We start from the raw sequence: 20,369 nt of genomic DNA, 5'->3' as shown, positions 1-20,369 counted from the left end.
AGGCTGGGTTAGTGCTGAGGAAACACCTCCACTGTCCCTTGAATCGGCTTTTGAAAGTTAAACAGGAGAAAGATACATGCAGAGTGAGTGAAATCACACCTTAAATTATAGCCATGTTTGTCATTTGACACCATGCATCAGAAATAGCAGTTAAATATTAGCACACATGTGTACATTTATATGTGTCTATAGACATAACCTCTACCTTCCTGCTAACTTCCCCGCTAAGTTCACTGTTTTTGTTTGATTAGTTGTGGGGCTGTTTTCAAGATCTGCCAGTTGGAAGTAACTACGTTTTGTAAAGTTAAATGAACTTGGCCCGGGAAACAGTCCATTATGTGAGAAATTTTATATAAACATATGGGAACTCAATTACTCCTTGTTACTTTAAGCCGATGACAAGTATCATTATCCAAAGTGTTGCTGGTTTGGTGCAGGAGCTGTGTGTGCTCCTAATGTACTTTCTTTACTTTTCGGCAGGAAAACCCTTCAGACACAGTGTCTAATAGCAGCATGTACCTGTCTGTCAACAAAGAAGTCCATGATATGAAATCACCACCATAGCAGCTGGTAGAAACAGGCAGCCAACAACCCATGTTTGACAGAACACCCACACCTTTGGGGGCTAAGAAGCCAGTTGCAAAGCAGCAATTAAGGATTGGGATTTTATTTTCTATTTGTGTAACCTCATCTTCCCATCACTCTTGTACAGAATATATAACTACGATAAAACTTCCAATGACACCGAGGCATCAGGGACTCTTGTAGCAGTTATACTCAAAACAAAAGTATGAAATACACACACACACACACACACACACACACACACACACACACGCATGCGCACACAAAATCAGGAAAATAAAGCCAGGTGAACATGAGAACACACCTACTGAGTATAATTACAAAACCAACGCATCCCAAACTCCATTATTAAAATATGATTTGACATGTCCCTTATAATGTAACTCATACATTTACAAATAAGTCTTCAGAGGTGTTAAAAATAGAATGGCTGACTGGAGCTGTTATTTCATTCACAGAGATGGAAGGATGTAGGTATCATTATGCATGTAGCTACTTAACGAAGGCTTTCTATCTAAAAATATTTTCTCTTTTGTGCGGACAAATATAAACATATATTTTTAAGCTAAAAATTCTATATGTCAGGGAGGCTCTAAGTGCCTTTGTAAAGTGCTGCCTTTCATTGGAATTTGTTAAACTATTTTGGAGTTAAATCTAGTCTCCTTTTGACACCATGCTGGGAAACAGGACTGGTTGGAAAGGATTAGGGGGTTAAAAAAGGAAGGAAATCCATATTTTTGGTTCAGGAGAAACTTGTATTTATTAAAGATGGTTTCTAGATGTGATTTTCAGACCACCAACCGACTGTAGATTTGTATTTGGGAGAAGGTGGAAAGGAGAAATGAATGACTTCTGTACACACTTGACTGGAGTGTACAAATGTAACATACATACTCCTGCCAGTAACCTCTCCTTTATAAATAATGACGTGCTGCATCTTAAGACTGATTTCCAGTATCCTACTGCAGGACTGAATTCAGACCCTTATTATATATTTTGTTTATTGGTTTATAACTTTGATTTAGGTTTGAAATCTAAAAGTGAAACAGAGACGCAGTTGGACTTGTTGCATCTGATATAGCTACCACAAGGGATCAGATTACCTGTCCTCTGTGGCCACAGATGTTTATCTTATCGAGGCTTTTTCTTGCTTCAGAATCTATTCCCTCTGTTCTATGATTTCCTCTCCCTTTGGTGAGCTATTTTAGCTTGTCTCCAGCTGCCCGAGAAAACAGTCTCACATCCCTGACACCAGAGGGGGAAATAAAAGCAACTTTAAAAAAAGTATTTTCATGTCAATGTTTTATAATTTTGAAAGATTGAAAAAAGTTGTCTGCACATCAAACATTGCAAATACCTGGTAAACAATGGGGCACACAGACTCCGAGGAAGAAGAAACAAATCAAACTTTTGCCTCAGGGAGGAATAAGCAAGAGAGGATTTTATTATTTCCATGTGTTATTTTGAATATATTATTCTGAACAGCACTTAGCACCTTCATGGTGCTAAATTAATTTAAAATGATAATATTTTCCCTTCCTTTCTAACTGATCTCTTCTGTGCGTGTTGTAGGGTACAGGTGGTAGGCAAAAAGCTTGGAGGTTTTGATCTTGCATATGAAATATTTCAAGTTGTTAAGATTTTACATACACAATTTGTTGCTGGGTAACAAACCATGGAGGTAGAATATGATTATATTTCCAGAATAGGTATTTTCATCGGTTTATAAAAACTGTGTATTTATAAATCTGTGTTAAATTTTTCAAAGCATTTCACATTTGTATTGTATTTAACCCTACAAGCTCCTCAAGTAATAGTTACATGAGGTGATACTTTACATAATTAACTCAGAAGGAAGGTTAAATGACTTAGTCTAAGCTGAAAGTGATGTTATCACCAAAAGCTAAACGCTCTCTTCTACCTCAGAGTAGAAGCGAAGTAGAAACAGATTTTACTTGAAGTAGAAAGCAGTGATCTTGCTTGAATCTATTGCATCTTTATGTTCTAGGAAACCAGGACCCTGGGCTTAAAATGGGTTAGAAAGATATTCTAGGAAGATGTAACAAAGGAAACTGGCTCTTGTGGAGACAGCTTGCAAAATAATGTAGTCAACTTGTAATTGCCTTGCTATTCTTTGCTGTTAGATTTTTGTTGTTGTTGTTGTTTCATATAAGGATGCTGAGCTTCATGAAAAGAATATTTGACTCCTCCACCAGAACTAGACCCAAATGACATAGTATCCTCACTTCCCCTTTTCTTTGCAATCAGGGGCCTTTTGGGTGTTTCTCTTTTCTTCTATTGTTCTGTGCTTGCTCCTTCTCCCTGTCAAAACTGAATTTCAGGAAATAAATTGATAGCTTTCTCTGACATTCTGAGAATTCAGGTTTTGTTTAAAACACACACACACACATGCACACACACACACACACTGACACAAACTTTAAGGCAGATTTTTATTGTCCTTCTCTCTAATAGTATAAATAAGGGAATAATCCCTCACTTACAATCACTGACATAAGAATGTAAGTTGAAACGTAGATTTGAGAGATAAAGAGATGTTTAAAATAGAATGAAAACTTTAGGAGTGAATTGAAAGAAAAATACTAGTTATGGACATTGTAGGCAAGATATGGACATGGGGAGAGAGAAAAAGAGAAGGGGAAAGGAATGAGAGAGAGAGAGAAGGAGAGGGACAGAGAACCAGAGAAAGAGAAAAAAAGACACAGAGGAAGGAAAGAAGGGAGAGAGGAGGAGGAGGACATGAAAGAAAAGAAAGAGGGGGAGAATGGAAAGGAAGGAGAAATAAAGGAAAAAAGCAAGAAAGGAAAAGAAAGAAGTAGTTAAGTAGGGAATGGGGAAAATACATGTACATTTCAAGAAGATAAAAGTCAATAATAAAGAGCTTAAAAAAAATAGTCAATAAAAACAACAGTTCCCAGATAGAAACTTGTTTTTAGAGACTTTGAAATTGTTTAAGATATAAATATGATACTATTTAATATGATAAGGTAGTCAAGGGCAGATTTTTCTTTTTAGGTCTGGTGAAGATGAGACTATAGAAGACTGCAGATGGACATCTCAGGCACCTTTTAAAATAAATATTAAATAATTTGAAACTAATCATATCCTGAGCACTGGCTTCATGTCTTAATTTTTCAAATGGAAAATCTTGATCAAGAGCAGTTTGAAGCCTTAGCCCCCATTGCCATTACCCTCATAATCAATCTTAAAGATTTTCATATGAATTATTATTAATTTACACATTTTTAAATGTTTCTTTTGATTTGACTGTTTATGAATCTGGGTGACAACGCATTAGTGAGTCATGAAATTGATTTAGATGATAGCAACAACTATTTTTTAAAAAGTAAAATTGAATAAGTAAGTATACTATGTTGGCTTAGAGTTGAATGTAAAACTGAATATAGCATGTGTAGGAATAATAAATATTGATTTCTGAAATTTTTGTTCAGTTGTGTGTATTTACATGTGTGTTAAGTATTTATATAATATATTTGTATGTGCATATATTTGTCCAAAATGTTTGAAAAAGACTGATCTGCATGGTATCTTGGTGAACAAAAACTCACCAGGATATGTATGTATCATGTTCTTTGGCGTATTTTAACAGTCTCTATTCCTGATGGGAGAAGTGTTTATTTCAAATTGTGTCCATTTTGTTTTTCACTTCATCATATTTCCAGAGTTAATTTTTCACCCAAAGGTATCACTTGTTTAATGAATGTATGTAAAAATTGTTTGGTTCAACATCATATGTCACTACAGAATTGCAAATTAAAACAACAATAAGATATTACTACAATGGTCAAAATCAAAGAAGAAGTAAAACTGTCACTGTTTGCAGATGACATGACACTATACATGGAACATCATAAAGATGCCACCAGAAAACTAATTGAGCTAATCAATGAATTTGGTAAAGTTGCAGGATACAAAATTAACACACAGAAATCTCTTGCATTTCTATGCACTAACAATGAAAGATCAGAAAGAGACATTAAGGAAACAATCCCATTCACCACTGCAACAAAAAGAATGAAATACCTAGGGATAAACCTAACTAAGGAGGTAAAAGACCTGTACTCAGAACACTATAAGACACTCATGAAAGAAATCAAAGACGACACAAACAGATGGAGAGATATACCATGTTCTTGGATTGGAAGAATCAACATTGTGAAAATGACTGTACTACTCAAAGCAATCTACAGATTCAATGCAATCGCTATCAAATTACCAATGGCATTTTTTTACAGAACTAGAACAAAAAATCCTAAAATTTGTATGGAGACACAAAAGACCCCAAATAGCCAAAGCAATCTTGAGGAAAAAGAATGGAGCTGGAGGAATCAGACTCCCTGACTTCAGACTATACTACAAAGCTACAGTAATCAAGACAGTATGGTACTGGCACAAAAACAGAAATATAGATTAATGGAACAGGATAGAAAGCCCAGAGATAAACTATGGTCAACTAATCTATGACAAAGGAAGCAAGGATATACAATGGAGAAAAGACAGCCTCTTCAATAAGTGGTGCTGGGAAAACTAGACAGCTGCATGTAAAAGAATGAAATTAGAACACTCCCTAACACCATACACAAAAATAAACTCAAAATAGATTAAAGACCTAAACGTAACGCCAGACAATATAAAACTCCTAGAGGAAAACATAGGAAGAACACTCTTTCACATAAATCACAGCAAGATCTTTTTTGACCCACCTCCTAGAGTCATGGAAATAAAAACAAAAATACATAAGTGGGACCTAATGAAACTTCAAAGTTTTTGCACAGCAAAGGAAACTATAAGCAAGACGAAAAGACAACCCTCAGAATGAGAGAAAATATTTGCAAATGAATCAGCAGACAAAGGATTAATCTCCAAAATATATAAACAGTTCATCCAGCTCAATATCAAAAAAATAAACAACCCAGTCAAAAAATGGGCAGAAGACCCAAATAGGCATTTCTCCAAAGAAGACATACAGATGGCCAAGAGGCACATGAAAAGCTGCTCAACATCACTAACTATTAGAGAAATGTAAATCAAAACTACAATGAGGTATCAACTCACACCAGTGAGAATGGGCATCATCAGAAAATCTACAAACAATAAATGCTGGAGAGAGTGTGGAGAAAAGGGAACGCTCTTACACTGTTGGTGGGAATGTAAATTGATCCAGCCACTGTGGAGAACAGTATGGAGGTTCCTTGCAAAACTAAAAATAGAGTTACCATATGACCCAGCAATCCCACTACTGGGCATATACGCAGAAAACACCATCGTTCAAAAAGACACATGCACTCCAATGTTCATTGCAGCACTATTTACGATAGCCAGGATATGGAAGCAACCTAAATGTCCATCAACAGATGAATGGATAAAGAAGATGTGGCACATATATACAATGGAATATTACTCAGCTGTAGAAAGCAGTGAAATTGGGACATTTGTAGAGACATGGATGGACCTAGAGACTGTCATGCAGAGTGAAGTAAGTCAGAAAGAGAAAAAAAAATATCGTATATTAACACATATATGCGGAATATAGAAAAATGGTACAAACCAACTGGTTTGCAAGGCAGAAATAGAGACATAGATATGGAGAACAGACATATGGACACCAACTGGGGAAAGCGGGGGCGGTTGGGTGGGAATGAATTGGGAGATTGGGATTGCCATATATACATTACTAATAAGAAAAAAAATCAAATTGTACACTTTAAATATATGTAGTTTATTGTATGTCAATTGTATCTCAGTAAAAGTTCTTAAAAAAAAAAAAAAAAGAATGGTCAAAATCCAAAACACCGATAATGCTAAATGCTGGTGAGGATGTGGAGCAACAAGAACTCACATTCATTGCTGGTCAGAGGCAAAATGGTCCAAACACTTTGCAAGACAGTTTACAGTCTCTTACAAAACCAAACATACTCTTATCATACACTAAATTGCAGCCCTTGGTATTTATTTAAATGAATTGAAAATATGTCCACACAAAAGCCTACACATAGATATTTATAGCAGCTTTATTCATAATTGCCAAAACTTGGAAGCCACCAAGATGTCCTTCAGTTGGTGAATGGATAAATGAACTCTGGTACATCCAGACAATGGAATATTATTCAGTGCTTAAAAGAAATGAGCTATTAAGCCATGAAAAGACATGGAAGAGACTTCGATGCACATTAATAAAAGAAAATTCAAGTGAGAGAAACCAATATGAAAAGACTAAATGTACGATTCCAACTATGTGACATTCTAGAAAAGGCAAAATTATGGAGATAGTAAGAGGATCAGTGGTTGCCAGGGGTTAGTGAGGAGGGATGAACAGGCAGAGCAAAAAAGAATTTTTAGGGCAGTGAAATTATTCTGTGAGAAGCTACAATGGTGACTACGTCATTATACATTTGTAAAACCCACAGAAGATGCAGCACCGAGAGTGAACCCTAATATAAACCATAGACTTTGGTTAACAATGATGTGTCAACGTATGTTCATGGATTTTAAAAATGCACCATTGTGGCGCAGAATGTTGTTAGTAAGGGAGGCCGTGCATGTGGGGGCTTAGGGTACGTGGAAACTCTGTACTTTCTACTCATCTTTATTGTGAGCTTAAAACTACTCTAAAAGTAAAGTTTATTAATTAAAAAAAGGATATGCACCAAAACATATCTGTGTTGCCACACTGACCTCCAAAATATTATACCAACTTATTCTTCAATTAACATTATGAGGGTGTCAGTTTCCCCACATCCACACGAACTCCATGCACTATTAATTTTGCTGTAGATATTTACCATTTATGAAAAATATCTCATTAGTGTTTTAATTTGCATATTTTATGATGAATGCTAAAGCATCTTTTCCTTATAAGTTATTTATGCTTCCTTTTATAACTGCATATTCTTGTTCTTTGACAATTGCATGGCTTTTAAAGTTGATGATCATTAAAAGAAAAAAAGTCTTAAATTTCTTTTTACAAAGATGCTTTGGGTTCTTTAGAAAAAAAATATTAATGCAAATCTGAAATAGAAGCAATTAGTACTACATGGTGAAAAATGACCAAGATGCCACCAGAACAGTTGCCATTCAGACCTGGCCTGTTGGTTAGGCAGCCTGGAGACCACCAGCCAGTTCAAGGTTCCCTGCTGTGGATTACAGATTAGCACAACCCTTGTCTTCAGGAGCATATTCTTCAATCAAAGAGTCTAGAAATCTTTCCCTTTATCTTCTTTTCCTTCTAAGGAGGGAGGATGGAACAGAATGAATGGGAGGAGGAGGCAAAAAAGAAATAGGCAATAAATAGACTTTTTGGCAAAGGAATAAAAAGCTGGAGATGACACAGAAGAGAGGTAAACACCAAATGTGGGAGCAGTTGCAGTCCAGGAGGCCAGTGGGCTTGGACTCCTGTGGAAAGCGCTAGCGCAAATGCCATCACTGCCGGGGGATCTGTAAACTCTTCTCCATGATTATGGCAGATTCAGTTGAATCTATTTGCAGCCCCCATAAGTGAGAGTGAGGGGCAGAGAGCGCTCGTCTCACCTTGATTCTTTCGGGCACCACTCCCTTAGCCAGCTCCCAGCCACCACCTATGTGATACATCTGATGCTCTGGTCAGGGAGACTGTACTGCTTCAAATGTATGTCCACCCTGCATGTGGGCCTCACACCCTCAATCCTCCAGCCAAAGCATTGTTGCGAGGCCATGAAGAAGCTCTTTGGATTTGGCCAAATCAGTCGTTAAGATGGCAGTGAAGAAAACCTTGCTTCACCTGACAAATAAACCACGTTCTATGTGGTCCAGTCTCACCTGGACAAATTAGGTATTGTGTGAGTGCTCTTTTTTGAGAGTCATTTCTGATTATGTTTGTTTACACTGATCCAACATTACTGGAATATTTGGACTGGGATGCAGGCTGCATTGCGGATGGATGCAAACTTTCTATGCCTCTATGTGTATGAAGGGTCAGGTTCTCTTTCTAGGGCTTTGAACTCTGTCAGGATTGGCAGTCACAAAAAAAACCTTCCTCTCTCCCCCATAACTGTTCAGTTGCACTGAAATTATTTTCCCTGCCTCCCGAGGAAATGTCACTGGAATTCAGTCTCCTGATGCATCAGTTTCACATATGCATCTTAAATAGACAATCCCAAATGGAGGTGAACCCCAAATTATGTTTTCATCGTTAGCCCTACAATAATTTCAGAATGTGTCCCGACTCCTCCACTGTAGCTCCTGTCGCTGTAATCCCTCCATCATTCCATTTGCATGCCTTTATTATGTAGTCTACCTTCGTGAGGGCAATGTGTCAGGAAGCATCCCATCTGTAAGTGACTAGAGTTAAAATCATCCTCAACAAATCGGCAGTGCGATCGGCTCTGAGCTGTGCTAATAATGCCATCCTGTCAGCTTCCACACTTTTGATAAACACTCCTTCCCAGCGAAGGATGTGGGGAAGTTATGTAATCATTTGGAAATATGTCAACATAGTCGTGGGATTGGGGCAATTAAGCCTGTTCTTCCTCACATAAATGCAGAATGGGGTCAGAAAAGTGGGTACTTATACCCAATTTAGTGACGGTGTCTGGAGCCAATTCGTTTGTTTAATATCTCCTCATTTGTGTACAGTGAAATTCCTCCAGGGTGGGGTGGTAGAAGGTGGGGAGAGGGAGGTTGAGAACAGCTCAACATGAAAAAAACGAAATGGAAGAGTGTGTGTGTGTGTGTGTGTGTGTGTGTGTGTTGGGGGCAAGGCTGAGGTGATTTTCTTTCTGTTCATCCTCTTCTGACTTCAAAATAGCCCCCACCCTCCTTTGCGGTCCTCCTGGACAAACATCCTGCCCAGCTGCTGGGGCTTCCTCTGCAGGTAGTGGACACCTCCTGAGGGAGTGGATGCTGTCACTGACAAGTGCAGCAATCTATGGATGTGTCACTTGGCTTGAGTTCTGACATTTTTCGTGATAAGCAGTGACAAGGTTTCTGTCCCTTTTCGTGCCAAATCTCATATAGTGGGGGAGACTCCCAGTGTGCCTACAAAATTTGGTGCACATTTTATAACAATACCTCCCCCCTTCCTAATCCTCCTTTGTTGCATTGTTATTTTTTTTTTTTTATTTGAGTTTGTTTTTAAACCGTTCATTTTTTCTGGTCGTTCTTTACACACACATCTGGGATACATCATTTCTTTGAAAGCAGGGAAAGTCGAGTTAGCATCTCCAATTCTTGTCAGGTCAGTGATTCAAAGCCAGACAAATTTTGGCGGCTTGGCATCTTATAAGAAATGACAGCACCCTTGGGTTGATGCTTCACCTTGCCAGTGACCACAAAGAGATTGGAATCCAACACTATCAGCCCTTTGCTGGGGTGCGATCCTGTGTGGCGAACGCTTCCTGGTGCTTGTGGTATTGGAGGCCTATTTAGCTTCCTACGGTGGTTTCTTGGCCTATAGTTTAAGGCCTGTGCCTGGCTGGGACCATATTTTCCCTGCTTTCTCTACCCAGTGCAGCTGCTCCTGTGGTGGATAATTGGAGGGGTGGTGCATTTCCAGGAATGCATGTGTGTTGAGTCTTGCATCTTAGTGGTTGTGGTCACTATCGTTTCTGATGCCAAGTGCCAGTCCTTGAATCACAACTGTCAGGGGAGCTGGCTGGAGAAGCTATGATTCTACCTCTTGTCTGGAAGCCTTGTTGTTTGGAGATGAAGAGTGGTGGGAAGTGGGAGGAAGTAAGATGAAAGGAGAGCTCGGTGTAGACCGAATAGGGAAGTTGGGGGGTTGGGGAGGGTAAAGAGTACTAGTGTTCAGATGTTTCCTTTCCTTCTTCCCATCTCTTCTTTTGTCCTCTGCACACTCCTTTTTTTCTCCAAATTCTTGTTTCTGATTTCATCTAGATTCAGCTTTTGACCTGTCTCTCTATTGTTAACCACCGTGCTAATGTCTTCCAGGTGTTTCCCATTGTAAGACTGAAAATAACATGATGGGTAAGAGAGGAAACAGTGAAGGGTCAAATATCTAAGCCTGAGAGTCAAAAGTGAGGTTTGATGAAGCAGCGATCTTTAAGCAGGGAAAACAGAGGAAAGCGGTGGGAGGCCTCTGCTTGCATCAGTGCCACAGCCCATCAGCGCACTGTAGGTGCAGGCTGTGATGAGACCAGTAACTGTGCGTCAGAGAAGACTGCTTTTCCTGCAGATTCCCTACCTCACTGGGGTTTGACAAGCCTGCACTCAAAATACCAACTACTATCTAAAAATACCCAGCTGCAATTCCCTGCATGCAATAAAGGAATAAACTAAAAGCCATTCTTTGCAGGCTCTGTAAATGAAATTATAGAGTTTAATCTGTAAGCAAGGCACTTTCTTCATGGGGAGGACAGTAATCTTTATCAGAGAGTGACTAAGGCAAAAGGAAAATTTGAAGACATTTATTTCAAGAAGCAAATGACTCCCAATGCAGTAGTTTTGTGGAATCATGGGAAAAGAGGATATTAGGCCATGGGTGACAAATTCCAAAGCAGAGAGTAACAGAATAATGGTTTGATGGTGTTGGTAGACCAGGAGCTCCAACTAATTTGGACACATTGGTGGCACCTGATTTGTTGTTGTCTTTAGGAGGATTATACTTCTGGGATAAAAGATATCATAGTGGATGTGATATATTAAGAAATATATATATAACATACTCTAATATGTACATTTGTATGCATTATAGAAAATTAAAAACAACACCCTTCATGAATCCAAGAGTAGGTAGGTTCAGGGGAGATGTTACTTATGGACAGAGAATGCACAACAATAAAAGAAGAAAACGTCTAAGATTCCACTACCTTGAGATTGAATGACAGTAATAGGAAATAGGCTTATTATTTCCAAAGGAGTCCACCAATTTTTAAAATTCAGTCTGTGCAGATTACTTAGGGAACTGCTTACCTAAGGTATTGTTGAAATTACTAGAAACATCTGGCTACCACACACCCATTCCCTCTATTTCCTCTGCTGGAGAGAACACCGAGTCCCTCCCATCCCTCACCACCAACCCCTCTCCTTGTTTTTCTGGGAGGTTTAGTTTTTCATGAATTTGTGATGACCCTATGACAAAAATAAGTGTGTTTCCTACCTCACCTATAGGATGATCACAGTGTTCTATAATTGTAATTGATACATTGACTTCTGAATTGCTCTTATTTTGAACTATATAATTTGGTCATCTTGGTTAAAAATGGTTCAGATTAACATAAGATTTTAAAAGGTATTCCCATTTCCCCCTAAATGAAAACAACATTATTTCATGAGTTCTTTGGTTTGCCCTAATGCAGAAGTCAGTAACCAAGTGAGTTCTTGGTTATTAATCTTCATCATTACAGTCTATTCCAGTTGAAGGAGCTAAGGAGAAAATTTAAAACTATCAGAAACTAAGTTCCTCATTTTTCTGTATTCTACTGTTTGGAGGAGAGGATTAGTAAACATCAGACATTATAAGGGAGAGATGTCCAGGAAATATTCTGGAGTCAAAATCAGTTCAGCTTAATCTCCTGTGCCTGTCACATCTAGAGCTTCGCTTCTATACATTGAGAATTCATGGTCAGAATACTGACTTCAAGGCACTTGAATCTTAAACTAAGTAACAAAAAGTTCTATTATAGAAGAAGCCCTCTTATTGTAATTCTACATAATCACCTCTGAACTCTCTCCACATCATTTGCAAAACTCACTGACTGATATCATCTACTTCCAAACTCTTGCAGCAAGTATGTTGACATACTTCTTCTCCCACTGGTTGAGTTCTAAGTTTGCCAAGAGCAAGTCGTGTTTTCTCCCAAATCTGATTATGTCAGTTGTGCTTGTTCTTGTAATTACATAATTTAACTATTATATAAACTAATGAACTAAAAGTAAGAAAAGAGAGCTATTGTTTCTAAGTTGAATGCTTTGAAGACTCAACAAAGCAAGTCACTACAAAATTACTATCAAGTTGTATAAGGGCAACACAACTATAAAGCACTGAGGAAAAAAAGTAGCTTTTCAACTAGATTTTTCTCTGATATTAATGCACAATTGTCTTTAAGTATTTAATTCAGTTTAAACTGGCAATCATGGAGACTGCATTTTTTTGTTTGCGTGACTCCAGTCAAATAGACTTCTTTCTTTAGCCACAGAATCTCTGATTTCAGTTTCATAAGATAAAAAGGACTCTATTGTATTTGCTATGCTCTTCTTAAGGCAGTAGAGAGTATTTGTATACCAGTCTTTCATTTATTTACTCAACAAACAAGTTCTAACCATATGGTATGTTCTAGGACCTATGTTGGGCATAGAATTCAAGATCATTGCCCTTTAGGGGTTTATATCCAGTAGGGAGAGAAATATACCTAGACAGATGGTGGCACTATCACTGGAGTTTTGAGGGCAAGTAATTTGACCAGATGAAATCACCATTTGTGAAAATCAGAAATATGAAATAACATGCTGTTTCAAGGGACTACTTGGAGTAACATGACATGAAGTTAAGGATAGCAGTGGCCATGTGGGGATGATGGGTCTATGTGCTGAACTCTGAACTTTTAACTTTATCCTGAAAGCTGTGAAGAGTTGCTTAGTGATTTTTCAACCAGAGTTACAGGATCAAATTTGTGTTTTAAAATGACTACTCTGGCATCAGTTTAGAGTTTAAAGACATTGAAGACCAGTTAGGAGGATGCTGTCTAATTGAAAAATGAGAAATATATGAATATCTGAAATAAGACACCCTTAATAGTGAGGTTTTATGTGAGTGCGTGGGTAGAAGAAGGGAGAGGGGAGAGAGAGCATGAATGAGAAATCAGTTTCTTTCTGAAGTTTCATCCCACCAGGATTTAATTCAGCTCAATTATAGACTTATCAACACATATATAACATGACATTCTTTGTTCTTAAAATACTCAATTGAGATTAATTTTTAAGAACATTATACTTGGATTTTAGAATGTTATGGTAAGGAACAATTAATGTAATTATTCCAATAATATTTTTAATCAATAAATTATATGAATTATAGCAAAAATGCTTCCAATTTAGGAGGATAGTTAGTACCTTAAAATCTGGTTCTTTGTATTGATTCCCCACTAGTTAGTGTAGCAGAGGTAGCCCTTTTTAAAAAAAATTTTATTGGAATATAGTTGATTTGCAATGTATTAGTTTCAGGTGTACAGCAAAGTGAATCAGTTATACATATACATATATCCACTCTTTTTTTTTTTTTTTATTCTTCTCCTACGTAGGCCATTACAGAGTATTCGGTAGAGTTCCCTGTGCTATACAGCAAGTTCTTATTGGTTACCTATTATATATATATAATAGTGTGTATATGTCAGTCCCCAACTCCAAATTTATCCCTCCCCCCTTATGCCCTGGGAACCATAAGTGTGGTTTTTTGGGGGGTTTTTTTTTTGACATTTTTTAAGAACTTTTATTGAGATACAGTTAACAGACAATAAACAGCATATATTTAGAGTGTACAATTTGGTGTCCCAATCTCCCAATTCATTCACCCCCAACCCTCCCCGCTTTCCCCACTTGGTGTCCATGTGTTTGTTCTCTACACCTGTGTCTCCATTTCTGCCTTGCATTTCCTTTTTCATAGTTGTTAGCATTTGCCTTATGTATTGAGGTGCTCCTATATTGGGTGCATATATATTTATAATTGTTATCTCCTCTTCTTGGATGGATCCCTTGATCTTTATGTAATGTCCTTTCTTGTCTCTTGTAACATTTTTTATTTTCAAGTCTATTTTATCTGATATGAGTATTGCTACTCCAGCTTTCTTTTGATTTCCATTTGCATGGAATATCTTTTTCCATCCCCTCACTTTCCGTCTGTATGTGTCCCTAGGTCTGAAGTGGGTCACTTGTAGACAGCATATATATATTGGTCTTGTTTTTGTATCCATTCAGCCAGTCTGTGTCTTCTGCTTGGTGCATTTAGTCCATTTACATTCAAGGTAATTGTCGATATGTATGTTCCTATTACCATTTTCTTAATTGTTTTGTTGTTGTTTTTGTAGGTCCTTTTCTTCTCTTATGTTTCCTGCTTAGAGAAGTTCCTTTAGCATTTGTTGTAGGGCTGGTTTGGTGGTGCTGAATTCTCTTAGCTGTTGCTTGTCTGTAAAGCTTTTGATTTCTCCATCAAATCTGAATGAGATCCTTGCTGGGTAGAGTATTCTTGGTTGTAGGTTCTTCCCTTTCATCACTTGAAATATATCATGCCACTCCCTTCTGGCTTGCAGAGTTTCTGCTGAGAAATCAGCTGTTAACCTGATGGGAGTTCCCTTGTATGTTATTTGTTGTTTTTCCTTTGTTGCTTTTAATAACATTTCTCTGCCTTTAATTTTTGTCAACTTGACTACTATATGTCTTGGCGTGTTTCTCCTTGGGTTTATCCTGCCTGGGACTCTGTGCACTTCCTGGAATTGGGTAGCTATTTCCTTTCCCATGTTAGGGAAGTTTTCAACTATAATCTCTTCCAATATTTTCTCAGGTCCTTTCTCTCTCTCTTCTCCTTCTGGGACCCCTATAATGCGAATGTTGGTGCATTTAACATTGTCCCAGAGGTCTCTTAGGCTGTCTTCAGTTCTTTTCATTCTTTTTTCTTTATTCTTTTCTGCATCAGTGATGATCACCATTCTGTCTTCCAGGTCACTTATTCACCCTTCTGCCTCAGTTAATCTGCTCTTGGTTCCTTCTAGTGTATTTTTCATTTCCATTATTGTGTTGCATATCTCTGTTTGTTTGCTCTTTAATTCTTCTAGGTCTTTGGTAAACTTTTCGATCTTTGCATCCAAAGTCCTGGATCATCTTCACTATCATTATTCTGAATTCTTTTTCTGGAAGGGTGCCTATCTCCTCTTCATTTAGTTATTTTTCTGGGGTTTTATCCTGTCTCTTCATCTGGTACAAAGTCCTCTGCTTTTTCATTTTCTCTATCTTTCTGTGGCTGTGGTTTTCAGTTCCACAAGATGAAATACTGCTGATTCTGCTGTCTGCCCTCTTGTGGAGGAAGCTGTCTAGGAGCCTCCTGTGTGCTTCCTGATGGGAGGGACTGATGGTGGGCAGGGCTGGGTGGCTGGAGCTCAGTAAAGCTTTAATCTGATTGTCTGCTAATGGGTGGGGCTGTGTTCCCACCTTGTTGGTTGTTTGGCCTGAGGCCACCTAGTGCTGGAGCCCACAGGCTCTTTGGTGGGGCTAATGGCGGACTCTGGGAGGGCTCACACCAATGAGCACTTCCCAAAACCCCTGCTGCCAGTGTCCCTACCTCCTTGGTGAGCCACAGCTGGCCCCCCACCTCTGCAGGCAACCCTCCAACACCAGCAGGTAGGTCTGGTTCAGTCTCCTATGGGGTCACTGCTCCTTCCTCCTGGGTCCTGGTGACCACATTTTTTTGTGTGCCCTCCAAGAGTGGAGTCTCTGTTTCCACAAGTCCTGTGGAGGTCCTGCAATCAAATCCCTCTGGCTTTCAGAGTCTGATTCTCTGGGGATTCCTCCTCCCGTTGCTGGACTCCCAGGTTGGGAAGCCTGACATGGGGCTCAGAACCCTCACTTTAGCTGGTGGACTTCTGCAGTATAACTGTTCTCCAGTTTGTGAGTCACCCACCCAGCATTTATGGGATTTGATTGTAACGCGATTGCACCCCTCCTACCATCTCATTGTGGCTTCTCCTTTGTCTCTGGATGTGGGGTGTCTTTTCTGGTGAATTGCAGTGTCTTTCTGTTGAAGATTGTTCAGTAGTTAGTTGTAATTCTGGTGCTCTTGCAAGAGGGAGTGAGCGCACGTCCTCCTACTCCACCATCTTAATCCTATCTCCATAAGTGTGTTTTTAATATCTGTGACTCTACTTCTGTTTTGTAAATAGGTTCATTTGTACCCTTTTTTTTAGATTCAACATATAAGTGATATCATATGATATTTGTCTTTCCGTGTCCGATTACTTCACTCAGTATGACAATCTCTAGGTCCATCCATGTTGCTGCAAATGGCATTATTTTGTTCTTTTTTATGCCTGAGTAGTATTCCATTGTATATATGTACCACATCTTCTTTATCCATTCATCTGTCAATGGACATTTAGGTTGTTTCCGTGGCTTGGCTATTGTGAATAGTACTTCAGTGAACATTGGGGTGCATGTATCCTTTCCAACTAAGTTTTTCTTCATATGCCCAGGAGTGGTATTTCTGGATTATATGGTAATTCTATCTTTAGTTTTCTGAGGAACCTCTACACTGTTTTCCATAGTGGCTGTACCAATTTACATTCCTGCCAACAGTGTAGGAGGGTTCTGTTTTCTCCACACTCTCTTCAGCATTTGCAGAACACTCTTTGACATAAGTCGCAGCAAGATCTTTTTGATCCACCTCCTAGAGTAATGAAAATAAAAACAAAAATAAACAAATGGGATCTAATTAAACTTAAAAGCTTTTGCACAGCCAAAGAAACTATAAACAGAACAAAAAGACAACCCTCAGAACGGGAGAAAATATTTGCAAATGAAGCAACAGACAAGGGATTAATCTCCAAAATATACAAACAACTCATGCAGCTCAATATAAAAAAAAGAAAACCCAATCAAAAAATGGGCAGAAGATCTAGATAGACATTTCTCCAAAGAAGACATACACATGGCCAAAAAGCACATGAAAAGATGGTCAACATCACTAATTATTAGAGAGATGAAAATCAAAACTACAATAAGGCATTGCCTCACACTGGTCAGAATGACCACCCTCAAAAAATGTACAAACAATAAAAGCAGAGGTAGCCTTTTTTATTTTATTTTTTTTTTATTTTTTGGGGGGTACACCAAGTTCAATCATCTGTTTTTATACACATATCCCCGCGGAGGTAGCCTTTTAAAATGAATAATTTCAAACTTTGTTTTCCTTGCTAATTCTTGGAGGTATTCAGAAGTGCATTTTAGGAGTTGGTTTAACTGTGGGTTGGACCACTGAACTTCCATGTTATTCTTAACATGACGCGGCCTAAATTTAGACTGGATTCCTGTCCAATGAAGCCCCAAATGGAATTCATTAGAAAATATCTAAAGCCGAGCTTGAAAAGGAATATGTAAAAGCCAGTTTAGACTTGGGGCCATCAGTCATCACTGTGAATAGTCTGAAATAGCACAAGCCCCAGAATAAAACAAAAACATATCATTCCACCAACTTGAAAACATTATTTTCTAATAAATATTTGTATATACTCTGTCAGTAAAACTGTTTACCATCCAGTAATAGAGAAAACTCTGTTATGCTGAAAACCCTATCATCAAAGGGTATTTTAAAACCAAGTGACAGATTATATTGTGATATGTTGAGTGATTTCTGGGTCATTGTGTCAACACTAATTTTCAATGGAAAATATAAAATCCTACTTCTGCTTTAAAGGTTGGTATTTAATTTTACCTGGAAAATAATGATACAAAAGTTCAACTCTTCATATGCAGTAAGTCTGAAACTAACGTCTTTACCCCTTTTGCCTTCTTACTCTGTTAGCTAAATGTGAATTGTATAGTTGAAAGCTTTAGCAATCAACCAACAATGCACTTTTCATTATTTAAAGCTTTAAAAAAAACCTCCTTAATAATTTTTGCAGTTCTAAAGATGAGATTGTCGTAAATGTCCAGCTGTATACTATCAGAATTAAATCATTTGTAAGCAAAGTAGCTTAGAAACTAGCAAAAAACAGCTCAGACTTCCTGTATCCTTCTCTTTATTCACGACACTGTGCTGCAGGTAATTGTGAGGTGGCAGCTCTCCATTTATTGTACAATTATGTCATGTTATTTTCCTATTGCCACATAGCTGCCATGAAGCATGCTTCATATATGCCTGAAGAGCTTACCTTGCATGAATATTTGCATTAAATAAATGAAAATTCACCTCTTTCTACAGATATCATGTGGAGACACAAAAGTGTTCCCTGCTATTAGAGATGGGCTTGTACAGACTATAAAAATTGTAAATGAATTTTTGGTTGATTTGTTCCATTTATATAAAATAGATTGAACATGCAGCCTTATGAAAATGTGTTTATCTAACCAGAAACCACAAATATTTTTAAGAATGCAATTTCCTATTTAACTTTTAATTCTAAGATTTCTTTTTATGAATCTTCATAGTGATTTCATTGAACTGTAAGCTAAAATAAAGGTACCAGTGGGATTTTGTAGGTTTTTTCTTTCAGCAAAGTATTTACTTGGGACAAAACATAAGTTTTAGAGCTATGATTGATAGATGGTTGAAATAAAATGTCTGCAAAAGCAGAGAGAGCAGATTCAGGGCGACTTCACTTTGAATATTTAACAGTCCAAGTCAATGTAAACTCTAATGGATGACGAATGCTCCCATAATAATTATATATTTTATTATGATTAAAAATTCCCACATGCCTATACCTTTCTTTATTTGCAACCTCTGAAAGAGAAAGCTGTATCCTTTATTTATATAGGGATTGCATTATATTCGAAATGCTAGGAAACCAAATCAAAATGGCAACCTCTATTGTGAACATTGGTGCTTGTTCTCCACAAAAAGCACATGAATATACACATAAACATACATATAAGATAATAATTAGTGTTTTGAGATAGAAATTAAATAACAGCTAAAGAAAAAAATTGCATCTAGCGAAATGAAGTTGGAGTACAAATCTATTTTGGTTATCCTGTCAGTAATTCATGCTGGATAATCATGAGCCCAGCAGTTAATGACCTCTACTCTGATACATTAAGTCCAACCAAAGATAATGGTGTCCTGGGTAAATTAACAAACCCAGTGGTAAACTTGCTTCCAGTTCAGCAGGAGACAGTGTGCAAATTAGCATTAGTTCTTAATAAGATCAGTGTCCTGCAATCCACAGCTCTACACTGTTCATAATACTGTCTCTTTTCAGGTGAAAATTTTTTCTCCTGAGAAGCCTTACACAATACATTCTGTTGACAGAGATTGTTGTCATCCTAATCAGTTCCCCACCTTAAAACTTTCCTCATTTTTCCCACTTTCATGCTGTGAAGGCTGCTGTGAGTTGTTGAGAATGATTATTCATTTGTAAGCTTCTTTAATAACATTTTCGTTAGATGTTGAGGTTCCCAGCAGAGTCAACTAAGAATTTGATTTTATAATTATAACCATTCTGCAAAAGTTATGGTCAATGTATGGGCAGTCTTGGTGAAATTTACTAATCACCACTTTACATATTTTTTTTCAAACAGCATTTATATTTTGTTAAATAAATGAAACACCCCATGGACGAATAGGTACTGAGTTATTTTTTAGGACACTGGGGCTCTTAGATGGCTGTGTCTGTCCTAGGTTGTATTTGGAAAGGATAAGACCTGCAATGAGAGAAGAGAGGTATTTTTTAAAATCTATTTTAAAGCCATGTTTTACTGCAGGATTTGGAAAATTATATATTTTTAAAAGCAATTATTGGGGAAAAAACTATGATATGATATTGGTGCACATCTGCTATTTTATTTGAATTAGATGTATTTGGCTTTTTTAGAGTACCTGCTAAAAAATGATACTTGGAGTGTTAGTGTTTCAAATAAATGACACTTAAGTGCCTAAACAAATAAGGTATGTGTGTGTATGTGTGTGTACACGCGAGAGTGGATGTTTGAAGCACACGATGATGAAAGTTTGCATGCTTATTTCAATGATTTTGGGATGTTTGGGATACAACTTTTCACACATTATCTGTCAAAAGTTTTGTAAGTAAAAAAAAAAATTAAATACT

Source organism: Hippopotamus amphibius, chromosome 2 (assembly GCF_030028045.1).
Source record: "Hippopotamus amphibius kiboko isolate mHipAmp2 chromosome 2, mHipAmp2.hap2, whole genome shotgun sequence".
In the NCBI taxonomy this organism is placed as follows: domain Eukaryota; kingdom Metazoa; phylum Chordata; class Mammalia; order Artiodactyla; family Hippopotamidae; genus Hippopotamus; species Hippopotamus amphibius.
The sequence above is the reverse complement of the archived record's forward strand: the minus strand, read 5'-3'. Positions refer to the sequence as shown.